The sequence below is a fragment of the Ambystoma mexicanum genome, chromosome 6p (genome assembly GCF_040938575.1).
Source record: "Ambystoma mexicanum isolate Mex_15411 chromosome 6p, UKY_AmexF1_1, whole genome shotgun sequence".
In the NCBI taxonomy this organism is placed as follows: Eukaryota; Metazoa; Chordata; class Amphibia; order Caudata; family Ambystomatidae; genus Ambystoma; species Ambystoma mexicanum.
Genome location: NC_090935.1, coordinates 602,121,232 through 602,136,263, shown reverse-complemented (window position 1 = coordinate 602,136,263; position 15,032 = coordinate 602,121,232).

Sequence of the window (15,032 nt, the reverse complement as noted above, 5' to 3'; positions counted from 1 at the left end):
GGTGGCGGGAGACATGAGTGGGGGCCTGGTGGAGGCTGCCCATGGTGGCTGGGGGGTGGGGGTGGGTGGGAGACATGAGTGGGGGCCTGGTGGGGGCTGCCCCTGCACTGCTGGGGGGTGGGGGTGATAGGGGACATGAGTGGGGGCCTGGTGGGGGATGCCCATGGTGGCTGGGGGGTGGGGGTGGTGGGAGACATGGGTGGGGGCCTGGTGGAGGGTGCCCCACACTGCTGGGGGGGTGGGGGTGGTGGGAGACATGAGTGGGGGCCTGGTGGGGGCTGCCCATGGTGGCTGGGGGGTGGGGGTGGTGGGAGACATGAGTGGGGGCCTGGTGGAGGCTGCCCATGGTGGCTGGGGGGTGGGGGTGGGTGGGAGACATGAGTGGGGGCCTGGTGGGGGCTGCCCCTGCACTGCTGGGGGGTGGGGGTGATAGGGGACATGAGTGGGGGCCTGGTGGGGGATGCCCATGGTGGCTGGGGGGTGGGGGTGGTGGGAGACATGAGTGGGGGCCTGGTGGAGGGTGCCCCACACTGCTGGGGGGGTGTGGGTGGTGGGAGACATGAGTGGGGGCCTGGTGGGGGCTGCCCATGGTGGCTGGGGGGTGGAGGGGGTGATAGACATGGGTGGGAGCCTGGTGGGGGCTGCCCATGGTGGCTGGGGGGTGGGGGTGATAGGGGACATGAGTGGGGGCCTGGTGGGGGCTGCCCATGGTGGCTGGTGGGTGGGGGTGGCGGGAGACATGAGTGGGGGCCTGGTGGGGGCTGCCCATGGTGGCTGGGGGGTGGGGGTGATAGGGGACATGAGTGGGGGCCTGGTGGGGGCTGCCCATGGTGGCTGGTGGGTGGGGGTGGGTGGGAGACATGAGTGGGGGCCTGGTGGGGGCTGCCCCTGCACTGCTGGGGGGTGGGGGTGATAGGGGACATGAGTGGGGGCCTGGTGGGGGATGCCCATGGTGGCTGGGGGGTGGGGGTGGTGGGAGACATGGGTGGGGGCCTGGTGGAGGGTGCCCCACACTGCTGGGGGGGTGGGGGTGGTGGGAGACATGAGTGGGGGCCTGGTGGGGGCTGCCCATGGTGGCTGGGGGGTGGGGGTGGTGGGAGACATGAGTGGGGGCCTGGTGGAGGCTGCCCATGGTGGCTGGGGGTGGGGGTGGGTGGGAGACATGAGTGGGGGCCTGGTGGGGGCTGCCCCTGCACTGCTGGGGGGTGGGGGTGATAGGGGACATGAGTGGGGGCCTGGTGGGGGATGCCCATGGTGGCTGGGGGGTGGGGGTGGTGGGAGACATGAGTGGGGGCCTGGTGGAGGGTGCCCCACACTGCTGGGGGGGTGTGGGTGGTGGGAGACATGAGTGGGGGCCTGGTGGGGGCTGCCCATGGTGGCTGGGGGGTGGAGGGGGTGATAGACATGGGTGGGAGCCTGGTGGGGGCTGCCCATGGTGGCTGGGGGGTGGGGGTGATAGGGGACATGAGTGGGGGCCTGGTGGGGGCTGCCCATGGTGGCTGGTGGGTGGGGGTGGTGGGAGACATGAGTGGGGGCCTGGTGGAGGCTGCCCATGGTGGCTGGGGGGTGGGGGTGATAGGGGACATGAGTGGGGCCCTGGTGGAGGCTGCCCCTGCACTGCTGGGGGGTGGGGGTGATAGGGGACATGAGTGGGGGCCTGGTGGGGGATGCCCATGGTGGCTGGGGGGTGGGGGTGGTGGGAGACATGGGTGGGGGCCTGGTGGAGGGTGCCCCACACTGCTGGGGGGGTGGGGGTGGTGGGAGACATGAGTGGGGGCCTGGTGGGGGCTGCCCATGGTGGCTGGGGGGTGGGGGGGTGGTAGACATGGGTGGGAGCCTGGTGGGGGCTGCCCATGGTGGCTGGGGGGTGGGGGTGATAGGGGACATGAGTGGGGGCCTGGTGGGGGCTGCCCATGGTGGCTGGTGGGTGGGGGTGGTGGGAGACATGAGTGGGGGCCTGGTGGAGGCTGCCCATGGTGGCTGGGGGTGGGGGTGGGTGGGAGACATGAGTGGGGGCCTGGTGGAGGCTGCCCATGGTGGCTGGGGGGCGGGGGGGTGGTAGACATGGGTGGGAGCCTGGTGGGGGCTGCCCATGGTGGCTGGGGGGTGGGGGTGATAGGGGACATGAGTGGGGGCCTGGTGGGGGCTGCCCATGGTGGCTGGTGGGTGGGGGTGGTGGGAGACATGAGTGGGGGCCTGGTGGAGGCTGCCCATGGTGGCTGGGGGGTGGGGGTGATAGGGGACATGAGTGGGGGCCTGGTGGGGGCTGCCCATGGTGGCTGGGGGGTGGGGGTGGTGGGAGACATGAGTGGGGGCCTGGTGGAGGCTGCCCATGGTGGCTTGCGGGTGGGGATTGGTTTGGAGACATGAGTGGGGGCCTGGTGGGGCTGCCCCTGCACTGCTGGGGGGTGGGGGTGATAGGGGACATGAGTGGGGGCCTGGTGGGGGCTGCCCATGGTGTCTGGTGGGTGGGGGTGGTGGGAGACATGAGTGGGGGCCTGGTGGAGGCTGCCCATGGTGGCTGGGGGGTGGGGGTGGGTGGGAGACATGAGTGGGGGCCTGGTGGGGGCTGCCCCTGCACTGCTGGGGGGTGGGGGTGGTGGGAGACATGGGTGGGGGCCTGGTGGAGGCTGCCCATGGTGGCTGGGGGGTGGGGGTGGTGGGAGACATGAGTGGGGGCCTGGTGGAGGCTGCCCCTGCACTGCTGGGGGGTGGGGGTGATAGGGGACATGAGTGGGGGCCTGGTGGGGGCTGCCCATGGTGGCTGGGGGGTGGGGGTGGGTGGGAGACATGAGTGGGGGCCTGGTGGGGGCTGCCTATGGTGGCTGGGGGGTGGGGGTGATAGGGGACATGAGTGGGGGCCTGGTAGGGGCTGGCCATGGTGGCTGGGGGGTGGGGGTGGTGGGAGACATGAGTGGGGGCCTGGTGGAGGCTGCCCCTGCACTGCTGGGGGGTGGGGGTGATAGGGGACATGAGTGGGGGCCTGGTGGGGGCTGCCCATGGTGTCTGGTGGGTGGGGGTGGTGGGAGACATGAGTGGGGGCCCGGTGGGGGCTGCCCATGGTGGCTGGGGGGGGTGGGTGGGAGACATGAGTGGGGGCCTGGTGGAGGGTGCCCCACACTGCTGGGGGGGTGGGGGGTGGGAGACATGAGCAGGTGTGCAGGGTAGTCCCCTGTTTTGTGGGCTGCTTGCAGGGGCCGTGGAGGGTGTACAGGGAACACCTGTGAGGACCCACCCAGCCTAATCGCGTGTGATTATTCCCGCGCACCCCTGTAATACACGTACCCAGCCAAATTGCGTGTGATAATTCCTGCGCACCCCTGTAATACACGTACCCAGCCAAATCGCGTGTGATTATTCCCGCGCACCCCTGTAATACACGTACCCTGGCTAATCGCGTGTAAAACTTCACGCGTACCCCTGTCATACACGTACCCAGCCGAATCGCGTGTGATTATTCCCGCGCACCCCTGCAATACACGTACCCTGGCTAATCGCGTGTTTAACTTCACGCGTACCCCTGTCATACACGTACCCTGGCTAATCGCATGTAAAACTTCCCGCGTACCCCTGATATGTACGTTACCCTCTTTGCGTTCCTTGTTTGGCAGCCCTGTAAACTGGTCCAGGGTTAGCGCAGCCCTTTGCGATGATTTAGCGATTTTGATGGCTTTTCCTTGCGCGAGGGCGTTCTTGGGGGCGTTACTGGCGCTGCTGCAGGGTCGCTGCGATACTCTGCGCCACTGCTGGTTTGGGAGCCTAAAATCCATGAATACGCTGTGCTCGGAAATCGGTTTTGGCGCACGCGCCTGGTGCAGACAGTCGCACGCGGACACTCTGCGCCAGCCGCTTGCAACACTTTTCTGCGAAATTCTATGAATTACCCTGTATAGATGCATAGAGCCCAACTCTTGAGGGAAGTGCAGCCTCCTGTCCCCACACCTCACCCCGTTAAAAAAGATTAAAGAAGAGTCATGTATCATAGCCTACGACTTTCAGGTGCTATGTTCGGCTCTGGGTTGTGAGGGTACATGTGATTGTTTGTCACATAACCTAAAGATAAATGCACACGGTGACAGATGGCCTCAGCTGACTCCTGCAAAATAGGGTTCTTCTATCGGAGTAGAAGCTGACTCATAGATACATTTATAACCAGGGAATTTTGTTGATACTAAATCCTGATCAATGATTTAATTTTTCTGCCTTGCTCATGCAGCATTTTGCTCCTGGGTAAACAGCGCACGCCTCCCCAGCTCAGTGCTTTTTGGGCTTGATTAACACATCAATGCCACAGATAATGAGTACTTCTATGTCCATTGATCTATAGATGTTTCATACACTAGCTGTAGCCCGAGTTGGAGATTTCGGTTAACCTGTTACAAGTACTGCATTATGTATGTTTTACATATAGGCCCCACGTCAAATCTGGAAAATGACATTCCCCAAATGCGTGAACGTGGAAAAATCATGCCTACCACTGTGCCTCGAAATACGGGTGTTAGATGCATTTGAAGGTCATCTGTCATCACTTCCCGTGATGTCACTTGGGGTGCCGGTGATTCTGGCATTTATTTGCCGACAGGGGCCTGAACAACCAGCAGGTCAGGCCTGACGGTAAATCATTGCCCCCACCGGCAGACTCATATTTCCGTGGTCCGGAAAACATGCCCGTGCCGATATTACCAGCATTTTATCTGGACTGGGGAAGTTGCAATGACCCGGTATGTACTATTCATTACATGTTAGACATTGAAACTGCCTCATCTGGCCAATCCGTTTGTGCTTCCAGACATGGAATCAAAGAGGATTTCTGCAACCCTGAACAGATCTAAATTGATCTAAACTCACCAATACGAGCACAAAACATTCCCTTTCCCTTCTACATCATCCCTTCTCTATGTCTGTGGCATTGAACCCTCTTTCACATCTTCTTCTCCTTTCCCTATTCCTTTTCCTACACAGACTGGATACCCCAGGTGGGAGTGCAATATGGCAACTTGTGGGCAGGACTAGGTGCTCTGAAACCACACCGGTGGTGATTAAAAGCCAGACACCATGAAATAACTTGAAATAACCTGATGTGGCTGGCCAGCGCTGTACAGTACCACGCACACTCTTGCATCATGAGCTAATTAGCATTGGTGTCTGCAGTAAACTATGCAATATTTCCATGCCGTCCCCCCTCATGTTTGACTACCGAGACAGGTTTATTGGCATTGCTTCCTGCCTCTCACCCCAAGCAGCCCTGGTAGAGGAATTTTCCAAACGTAGCTGCAACTGAATTCAGATGCTCCTCTAAGCTTCTGCATTATAGATGTGCAAGGACAGGTCGGCTGGTGTGGAAGCCGCCCAAATCCCAATTGAGGTGGCTACGAAAAGAGGAGCAGGTTCCCCCACCCAGCACTGCTACAGCTACAGGCAGCTGTGTCCCAGTTACTGCACACCCCTGAACTTGTTCATGCAAAAGCATAGTGTAACTTTGGAAGTTGATCTAATGTTTTAGTCTGGGAAATGGGCTCCAGACTTTCGATTCTTGGTGCCTCATGGACTAATGGAAGCCTCCAGCCAGGTGATGGGCTGAAAGTTAGAAAACGACAAGGCATAGGAGCAACCAATTAATAGGGAAGATGATTAGCGAGGTATTGAGTACAGCTATATAACTAGATGAGATGATAGACGTCAATGACAGAGGGAGCCAACGGCTACTTATGAACACACCAGAAAAAGCATACATATCTATACTAGCCTAGGCGAGGCTGGTCCCTTTATGCCTCAAATGATGGGCATAATGATAACAGGTCAAATAAAAACCACATGCTATTTGCCATTCCCTAATGCCCAATAGAGTCCTGCAAATTGAAAAGAACTGTGGAAAGATGCTTGTTTTGCCATGTTCACAGATGCAAAATGTACCGGGTCACGAAATGTGCTGAGGCAGCACCAAATGGCAGGCTCAGGTGAAATTGGTCTATCGAGCACAGAATTCCCAGAATTCCCAGTACCCCCCAGTACCCCATGTAACACTGTAATGGGCGAAACATTCTGTTTTGTGCATAAACTTCCTGTGGTGGCAGAACCATCTGGACAGAAGCAGAACCCAGTCTGAATTTCACCCATTTTGCTCGACGCTTGGACATTTTGCCCAGCATTATTTGAAAGGCTAGTCTCTCTCTCTCTGGGGCAAGGGATAGATAGGAAATAATTGGAGAGTCGCAACATCAACTAAGTTCTAAATGTCAAACACATCTGACCGAGATGCTTCTTTAACCCGGGGCAGAAGATGGATGAAAGACCAAAGGCAATATCGAGGCTTAGTACCACCAACATGAAATACGCCAATCACGAGTTCAGAGATACTATTTAATATGCAAATACAGATAACTATCTGGCTCTCAGCACCTCGCACTGCATACCAGCAGACACCGTGAGGGGAGAGAGTGCTGGACATTACAAAGCATGCATCTTTTATACACAATCCCGGTTACATCGTCCAGCCCTTCTCCAAGTTAACAATTGGCTAGGGTTTATACCCAGTTCACATGGCAAATACAGCAATGTTGTCGTCAAACACTTGAGATGTTTTTCTATTTACATAGCACAATGGTAACATCTGTTTATCGAGCTTAAAGTAAGTCCAGTTTTAAGAATTACCTCAATGGATTTCTGCAAAGGCACACAGTTTCAGCTATTCAGCATTCAGTTCCACTATTTAAACAAGTATGAAGCTATTGGTGTAGACAACATCGAAATTGAGGTTCAGTTCAGCTCCAAGATTTCTTAGTGCAGGACAAAAATTCTGCTTCAGCAGCCTCAACATGCTGACACAGTGCAAAGTTCATCTTTCTCAGCTCGAGACAAAAACACAGTTTAACATGAGGCAGAAACAGGAGTTAAACAAAATGGCGGATAATTCTAAAATGGCAGCGTAGTCAGCTTTGATTCATGTTTATTCGGATGCAGTTTTCAATGCAATGCGAATGTGCTTAGGCCAATGTTCATTATCACACGGTAGTATGTGAAATATGGTGTTACAAACCCTCCTTTTGGCTTAGGCCAAGAGCATTTACTCAAACATTTTCACTATATAAAGACCATGTGTCATTGTCAGAGCAACCTGAGTCACTGGTTTCAGAGATATCAATCGTCATTAACTCCTCTATGGTAATATCCTGCATTAGTAAGGCATTAGTAGCTTTTTCAGGCATATGTATCTTAGGTCCTAGTGTACCTATAGCTTGTGCACAACATCCTCCTATCATAGAACAAATGACAGGCCAACATTGTATACAACAACAGCAGAACAGAAAAATGCAAGGATGACCATTAAGACTGCAAAGATTTTCCAACCCCAAGATTGCAACAAATCACAAATCACAAATCCATGTGCTAATATCCCAGTTTCCCTCTGGAACGTGTACTTCAGTACTTAAGGTATGTAGATTCTGAATTGCCTTCAATATGGTTGTGGAGGAGTCAGGAACATAAACGCAACATGAAGATCCACCATTTTGCATACCCCACCACGCTCAGCTAGAATGATGTCTAGCACTATCCTATTTTGGAGAGCCACTAATCGAATTGCCTTTTGTTCTAACGTCATGTTATACAAAATATCAGTGGTCCTATTGATGGTTTTCTCCAATACCCTTGCTAATCTTCTAATATCCTCGGAATTCATTATCTGTCCCCAGAACGGCACGAAGGATTTGGCAACATCACCCAAGACTTGTGAAGGAGTATCACCATCCTCATCCCGCCTGCGACGAGTTTTAGAGACTTTGGCAGTAGTGGCGACATATACTCCTGGCAGCAATATGCCCAAGTAACAAGTACCCTCCCAATCTCTGGGTAACCACCGATAGGCCTCATTGCTGCAAACAAAGTAAACAGGATCTCCTACATACAAAGGTGTATCCTAACTGGTTAGAATTGCAATGTTAGTACAACCCTCGAATGTACCCATTTGTTGAGAACCTTCTCTTTGTATGCAGAATGGAACAGAATTGGGGCTATGATTGATAGTCTAGGAAGGAGGCATGGCATCGCTATTGCTTATGTGAGCCATCCTGAAGGAAATCAATGATTGAAAAAGGTCTAGAGTGTCTGTCAAAAGACCTAATAGAAGCAACATTTAGCTTGCTCCTATTTGCAAACAAAGAACATCCTAAAGGTGTTAAAACTCGCTTTTCAAATTCATTAAGATTAGTCCCGTCAAAATTCTCTGTGGCACTATCATTGCAACGGCCAAAGAATAATGCCGTGAGTGAGGCATAACAGGCGGTAGTCAAAGGAAGAAGATGTATGTACCACCCAGTCCCTTTTCCCCATGTTGCGGCAAATGTGAACAGATCCAGCAGTTCGTCTTATTTAGAATGGCATGGGTTACATTCATTATTATCAAAAAAGTGTTATTATGATAACCCTCTCTATGTTGGAGGTCTCGAGTAGGAAGAGTATGCAAATGCACATACGGTGGAGACACAGTGGAGATACTTGCAGTTGGTAACAAAACATCAAGCGGATGCACATTTTCTAGATACCAGAATCCAAATGTCAATATAATTATAAAAATACTACTATTGTAACCAGTAACCATTTGGTCCTTGGGGACCATGACCCTTGATGGGCAGATTCATCTTCAAACAAGTGACCAATATCCTTTTTGGTACGAGTGGCTTTCAAAATGGGCATTGTTTCTCAGCGTCCGTTAAAAAGCCTCAATGTGAGGCTTTTTTAGTTCATCCGTCGGTGGCACCTGACCACGTGGCCTATGTTGATTGAAGGTTACTTTGCTGGTCCCTGCCTCTTATTTGATGCGGCAGAGAAATGATGACGGACTGGCTCAACAGTGGTTTCTTCTGAGCACAGATTATGCTGCACTTTAAGTTCGATTCTGTGGTTGCAGATCATACCATAAGTCTCCAGGTACGGTATGATCCGTGAACAAAATGTCGTAGTTTCCTGAAGACAATGAGGAAGCAAAAGCAAGATCACTCGACGGTGGAGAAGAATTTGAAGAAGAAGCAACAATCTCCCCAGGCCCCACGGGCTCAGGAAGGACTTTCGTAGACAAAGCAGAAGTCTCCTCAGGCCCCACAGTCTCAGGAAGGATTTCCGTGACATCCTCGTGTCGATTAAAGCAGGCTTGTTGTGAGCATCAAGATCAGTAATTCCCTTCTCCTCTCCTTTGTCGTAGGTTAGAGGAAAAGGAATCCTTTTCACGTGCGTCATGTGGATCCAGTTCTTCTTTCCTGCCACTCGTATGGCAGTCTGTGTGGCCAAAAGGACTTGGGGCGGTCCCTTCCAGCAAGGTGCAAGACAGGAGGCTCTTTCAAAGTTCTTGATCAAGACCCATTGGCCAGGTCTGAGTCGATGACCTGGGCCCTCGTATTTTACTGGGAGGGCTTCTCGGACCTGTTGACAGATCAAATACAGGTTTTGAGTTAACTGGTCACAGTAGTCAAAAAGAAGCGAATGTTCGACATTCTTCAACAGTTTGGGTTTTGGTATGTTCCATATATTGGCTGGCCTTCCCATGACAATTTCATAGAGGGAGAGCCCTGTCTTTGATTGAGCGTTCGTCCACATTGATAATAAGGCTATTGGTAAGGCTTCAGGCCATTTCAAATTGCTATGTGCACAGACCTTCGCTATCTTGTTCTTTAATATTCTGTTATGGCATTCAACAAGTCCAGCACTTGAGTGTGCCTGGCCAAATGGAACCATTTATCAATCTGTAATCCTGCGCATACTTGTAGAATGACAGCAGCGATAAAATGTGGACCATTATCCGACCAAATGACTCTCAGCAAGCCAAACCTACGAAAATATTCCTTCAGTATGGTTTTCTCCGTTGTCATTGCTGTGGCATCTTTTAAAGGAAAAACCTCAACCCATTTACTGAAAGCACAGATGACAACTGAAACATACTTATAGTTCTGACAATGCTCCATTTCAATAAAATCAAAACATGTATAACCTCTAAAGGCATGGAGGGGGTGCCAAAACTACACTTTGGTGTCGGTGTTCCTTTTCCAATATTATGCTGTAAACATATCATGAAACTTTGGACAAATCTATCAGCAGTCTTCTGAATATTAGTATTGTACCAGACAGGATCTAACAGTTTGCAAATCTTTTTGGCACATATGTGTGTTGGACCATGAGCCATTGTCACCATAGAGGTCACATAGGCATTGGGTAGCATCCATCTTTGCTTTTCATTATCCACCCAACAACCCTCATCATCTACACTCGCTGGACCCTCAACCCACTGTTTGACTTCATCTGAAGTAGCGTCAGTCTGAATTTCTTTTATACAACCAATTCCTTCATCTATCATACAAGTATCAGCACCCCTTTTGTTGGGTCTAACACATACATTTTTTAGTGTAAGTCAGTGGCAGTCTGTTTGGCTATTCTGTCAGCAAAAGCGTTTCCTTTTCTTACATCGTCCGTCACCTTCTGGTGAGCGGCACACTTCATTATTGCTAACAGTGTAGGAAGTGCAAGTGCTGAAAGTAAGCAAACTATTAAAGTGCCATGCTGAATCTTTGTTCCATGCAAGGTCAAGCAATCTCTCTCAGCCCATAGTCGACCAAAGCTGTGAACTACCCCAAAGGCATATTAGCTGTCCATGTATATGTTCACACTTAGCCCTTCAGAAAGTTCACAGGCTCTAATCAATGCAATAATCTCTGCGGCCTGCGCAAAAGTATGTGGATTTCGTTTGGTTTCCAAAATAGTGCTTAATGTGGTGATTGCGTAAGCAGCAGTGAATGTACCATCCGGGAGTTTAAAGCAGGAGCCATCACAAAACAGCTCCCCTTGCCGATTCTTTAGAGGTGTATCACTTAGATCAGTTCTGCCCTTAGTTTCTTGTTCTGTGGTATAGAGGCAGTCATGTGACTTCTTGTCACTACAATCAGTTCCTTTACGGAAGAGGCAATAGTTTGGCCGGATTTAATGAGCAACTTCTCTTAATTTGGATCTGCGGAGCAAATAGAATTAGCTCAGACTTTGTTAGTCATGCTGATGTGATATGTTGCGTCTGCGTTCTGTTTAATAAAACGTCTACAAAGTCGGGCACCATCACTGTTAAAGAATGACCTAAAACCATACCCTCACTTTGTTTTACAGATGCAGCAGCTACAGCTCTCAAACATCTTGGCAAAATGCATGCAACAGGGTGTAACGTGGAGAAAAAATATCTGCATGGTCTATTCTTGCCCCCATGTTCCTGCGTTAAAACAGCCAAAGCGCATCCATCACATTCATGCACATACAACACAAAGATCTTTTCGTAATTTGGTGTGCCCAAAACCGGTGCGGAACACAATGCAGCCATAAGCAGATCAAAAGATTTCTGGCAATCCATGTTCCACGGTAAAGGCAAAGAAATGCACCTCTTTGTCAGTGCCAACATAGGTTTTATCATTAATGAAAAATGTGGGATCCACTGTCTACAGTATGAAGCCATGCCTATTAAAGCTCTGACCTCTTTCTGTGTATTTGGGACAGACATGCTAGAGATGCTCTGTATCTGTTCAGGTGTCAATCTTCTTCCCTCCTTCCAAAGAAGATAGCCTAAATAGCTGACTTCCTGTTGACAATACTGCAACTTTTTTAGTGAACCGTATGCCCATGTTATGCTAAATGAATAAGCAGTAACATGGTGACCTCCTTGCAAGCAACTTCAGAATCTGCAGCTAGAAGCAAATTGTCTATGTTTTGCAACAAGGTGCAAGTAGAAGGTAACTCAAGCTTATCAAGTTGTTCTTTCAATGCTCTACTATAGATGCTTGGACTCTCAGTGTACCCTTGTGGCACATGAGTAAATGTAAATGAGCGTCCCCCTAGGGTGAACACAAACAAATATCTACTTTCAACATGTACAGGAATACTGAAAAAAAGCGTTTTTCAAATCCACCACACTAAAATGTGTAGCTGTGGCTGGAATCATGGTCAATATTGTAGTAACATCAGGTACAATCAGAAACTGTGGAGCAACAACCTTATTAATGGTGCACAATTCAATAATAAAACTAAAAGGAATTGCATTATCCCCATTCTTATAAACTGGTAGGATCAGACTATTACACACGCTCCCTGCAATTTCCTCAATCACACCAATGTGTACAAAATCAGAAACAATACTTTTCAAAGACTGTTCACTTTCAACCAAAATCTTGTACTGCGGAATACACGGCAATTTAACACCTGGTTTCAACACAATTTTAACTGGTTCAATTTGTAAAATGCCAACGTCATTGTCATTAACTGCCCATAGACATGTCGGAACCTTATTGAATTCAGGCAGTAAAGGTCTAGACAAAAATTGTGGAACGGAAGTTTGTTGGGGCAAAATCGTTAAATGCACTCCATCTGGAGAACAGTAAATTACAGCATTCAAGTCTTTTAATAAATTTAATCCCAACACATTTTTGCCACAATTTGTTGTCAAAAGAAATGGACAAGAATCAGTGAATGCTCCCAGTGAAATCGGTACCGGCCGAGAGACTGGACGAACCACTGGTGTACCAGAGAACCGGAAAGAAATGTTGTTCTGCCCTGACAGTGGAATATCTGGAACCCGTGAGTGATCAATAGAACACTTCTGTGCTCCTGTATCTATCAAGAATAGATGCTCCCTATTCCCCACCTTCATTTCAACATAGGGCCCTTTCTGATCGATGGGAATATCTATCGGTTCCAGACTCTGCTTCAGGCTTTCCGAACGGAAATAGTATATCATCAAATGCGAGATCCTTAGAAAAATAGACAGTCGAAGGATTATCGAAAATGTTCCCACCATTAACACTTTGTTGCTGAATGTCTTGTGAAGGAGTCTGTTGATTCTGAGTAAACTGACTTCTACAAGGACCCCCTAACCCAGGACGGCCTCTGGATTGTCTACCCATGGCACCATATGTGCTATTCGATCTCTGCTTAAGGATTGAGGATTGTGCTCGCCAAAGGCCTTCCCGTCTACAATATGCACATTGGTTCATGTGTACAGGACCCAGTTGTGCATTACCCTGTGGTGTAAATTGGCCTCTAAACTGTGTATTCCCACCTCTGGCTCCTCTAGCCATCTGCTGCAATAATAATCTAATTTTCAAGTCTCCCTTCTTTTCCGCCTTCTCCTTCTCTGTATTAACTCTATTTTCATAGTACTAACTCATATGTAATACATCAGATTGTGATTTTGCTTGCCAAGTGCTTTCAAAAGTCATAATCTGTGATTGGATTTCAGGCAACAATCCGTGCACAAACTTGTCTAAAAACAATGTTTTTTCCTGACTCTGTAGTTAAGTCTTGACCACTAAAATCTGAAAATACTTGCACAAATCTATTAAAATATTCAGTTGCACCCTCTGCCTTCAATTGTATGCAAGCTGTAAATGTATCCCATATGATTCTTTTCTCAGGAACCAGAGTTTTCAGTTTATCTACTATTCTGTCTGGCAACATCAGTATCACTTGTGGCGGTTTTTCACCACCATTTCTTTCCCCATCTATTCGTACTAAGTTAACCCATGTATCACTCATCCCTGCCTGATCGTCTACAGTTCTAACCTGCTTCCATAAATCAGCAGGAAGGATCACGGGAAACAATAAATTTATATCACCCAGCATAAAAACTGACGAATGCATGACAGATTCAATTTCTTTATAAAATCCTGTTGGGTTCTTCCTGATATCTGGAATTGTTTGTCTAATAGTATTCACTTCCTGTCTAGAAAATGGGACATCTACAAACTGAGAAACTTAATGTGCTTCAATAGTAGTAGCAGGTGATCCTGCTGCGGCATCAGCTGGAATTTCTACTTTCGGAACAAATGTCGGGGGAAACTCCCACATCGGCAATTGTAAAATAGGCAAATCTGAACGCTTACTAAGCAACAAAGCTAAATCAAGTGACAAAGTAGTCAAAGCAGTATTGGGTGAAAATGCTCTCCTATAAATGACCATCAAATCTGCGGGACAACAAACCTTTCTCTTCATAAACTCATCTTGTAGATACTCTATCATCACCTGTAACACTTTCTTTTGCATTGCCGGAGCATACTCACTAAATGTGTCATGCACTTCAATGGGAGAAATTTAAACATCCGAAATCCATCTAAGAGTGTCTCTTGTGCAAATGCGCATTTCCTCACTCATTGGTTTTAACAGAGAAAGAAATCGCTTCTGCACATATGAGGCTTCCCATCCATTACCATCCTTTTCATCTTTCTGTAACCAATCTAACTCCCTCTTCAACTCAAATATCTTCTCAACATGCTCATGTATTTTCTCTGCAGTGTCCCTTAAGAGGGTTAGGACATTAATATCCCTCAACCCATGTGGAACATTCATGTCCGTCCAATCACTCCATATATCAGCTAAATGCATTCTTATCTGTTCTATCAAAATTGTCTGTTCAGGAATACTTTCTTGGACAGAAATCGCAACTAAAACAGCCGATTCATCGCCTTCCTCTATGCACTTTTTAGCCCACGTATGCAATTCGCTTTTTCTAGCTCTAGATACTGTACCACGAGTCACTATTCTTGAATCAGCTCCCATCCCTTCAACTACTACAAGTGGAGCAGAACGACTTGGTAAAGAAAGTTCTGCGAAATCTTGTTCAATAGGTAGCGGAGACACTACTGCAGGTGGTGGAGATGGAATTAAGGGGACGGCAACTGTCGGTAAGGGTGGAGGTGTAGGAGGAGGAACAACGACAGGGAGAGGAACAACAACAGGAAGAGGAGGAACTACAAAGCGAGGAGGCACAAAAACGGGGGGAGGCACATATGGAGGAGGTGCAGTTACAACAGTTCTACGTTCATTCAACAACTTGTTAATTAGTTCATGTGATGTATGAAAATCCTGAGACGGATATATCTTCTGCACATTAAGTGAGAAAGCCCTATCCATACTTCTGATAGATTCAGACTGTTTCTGCTGATCATGCAATAAAGCTTTCTCAGTTTTTATCATGTGCCTACGTGCATGCTTCTCTTTACTTTTAAGTTGCTGCATAT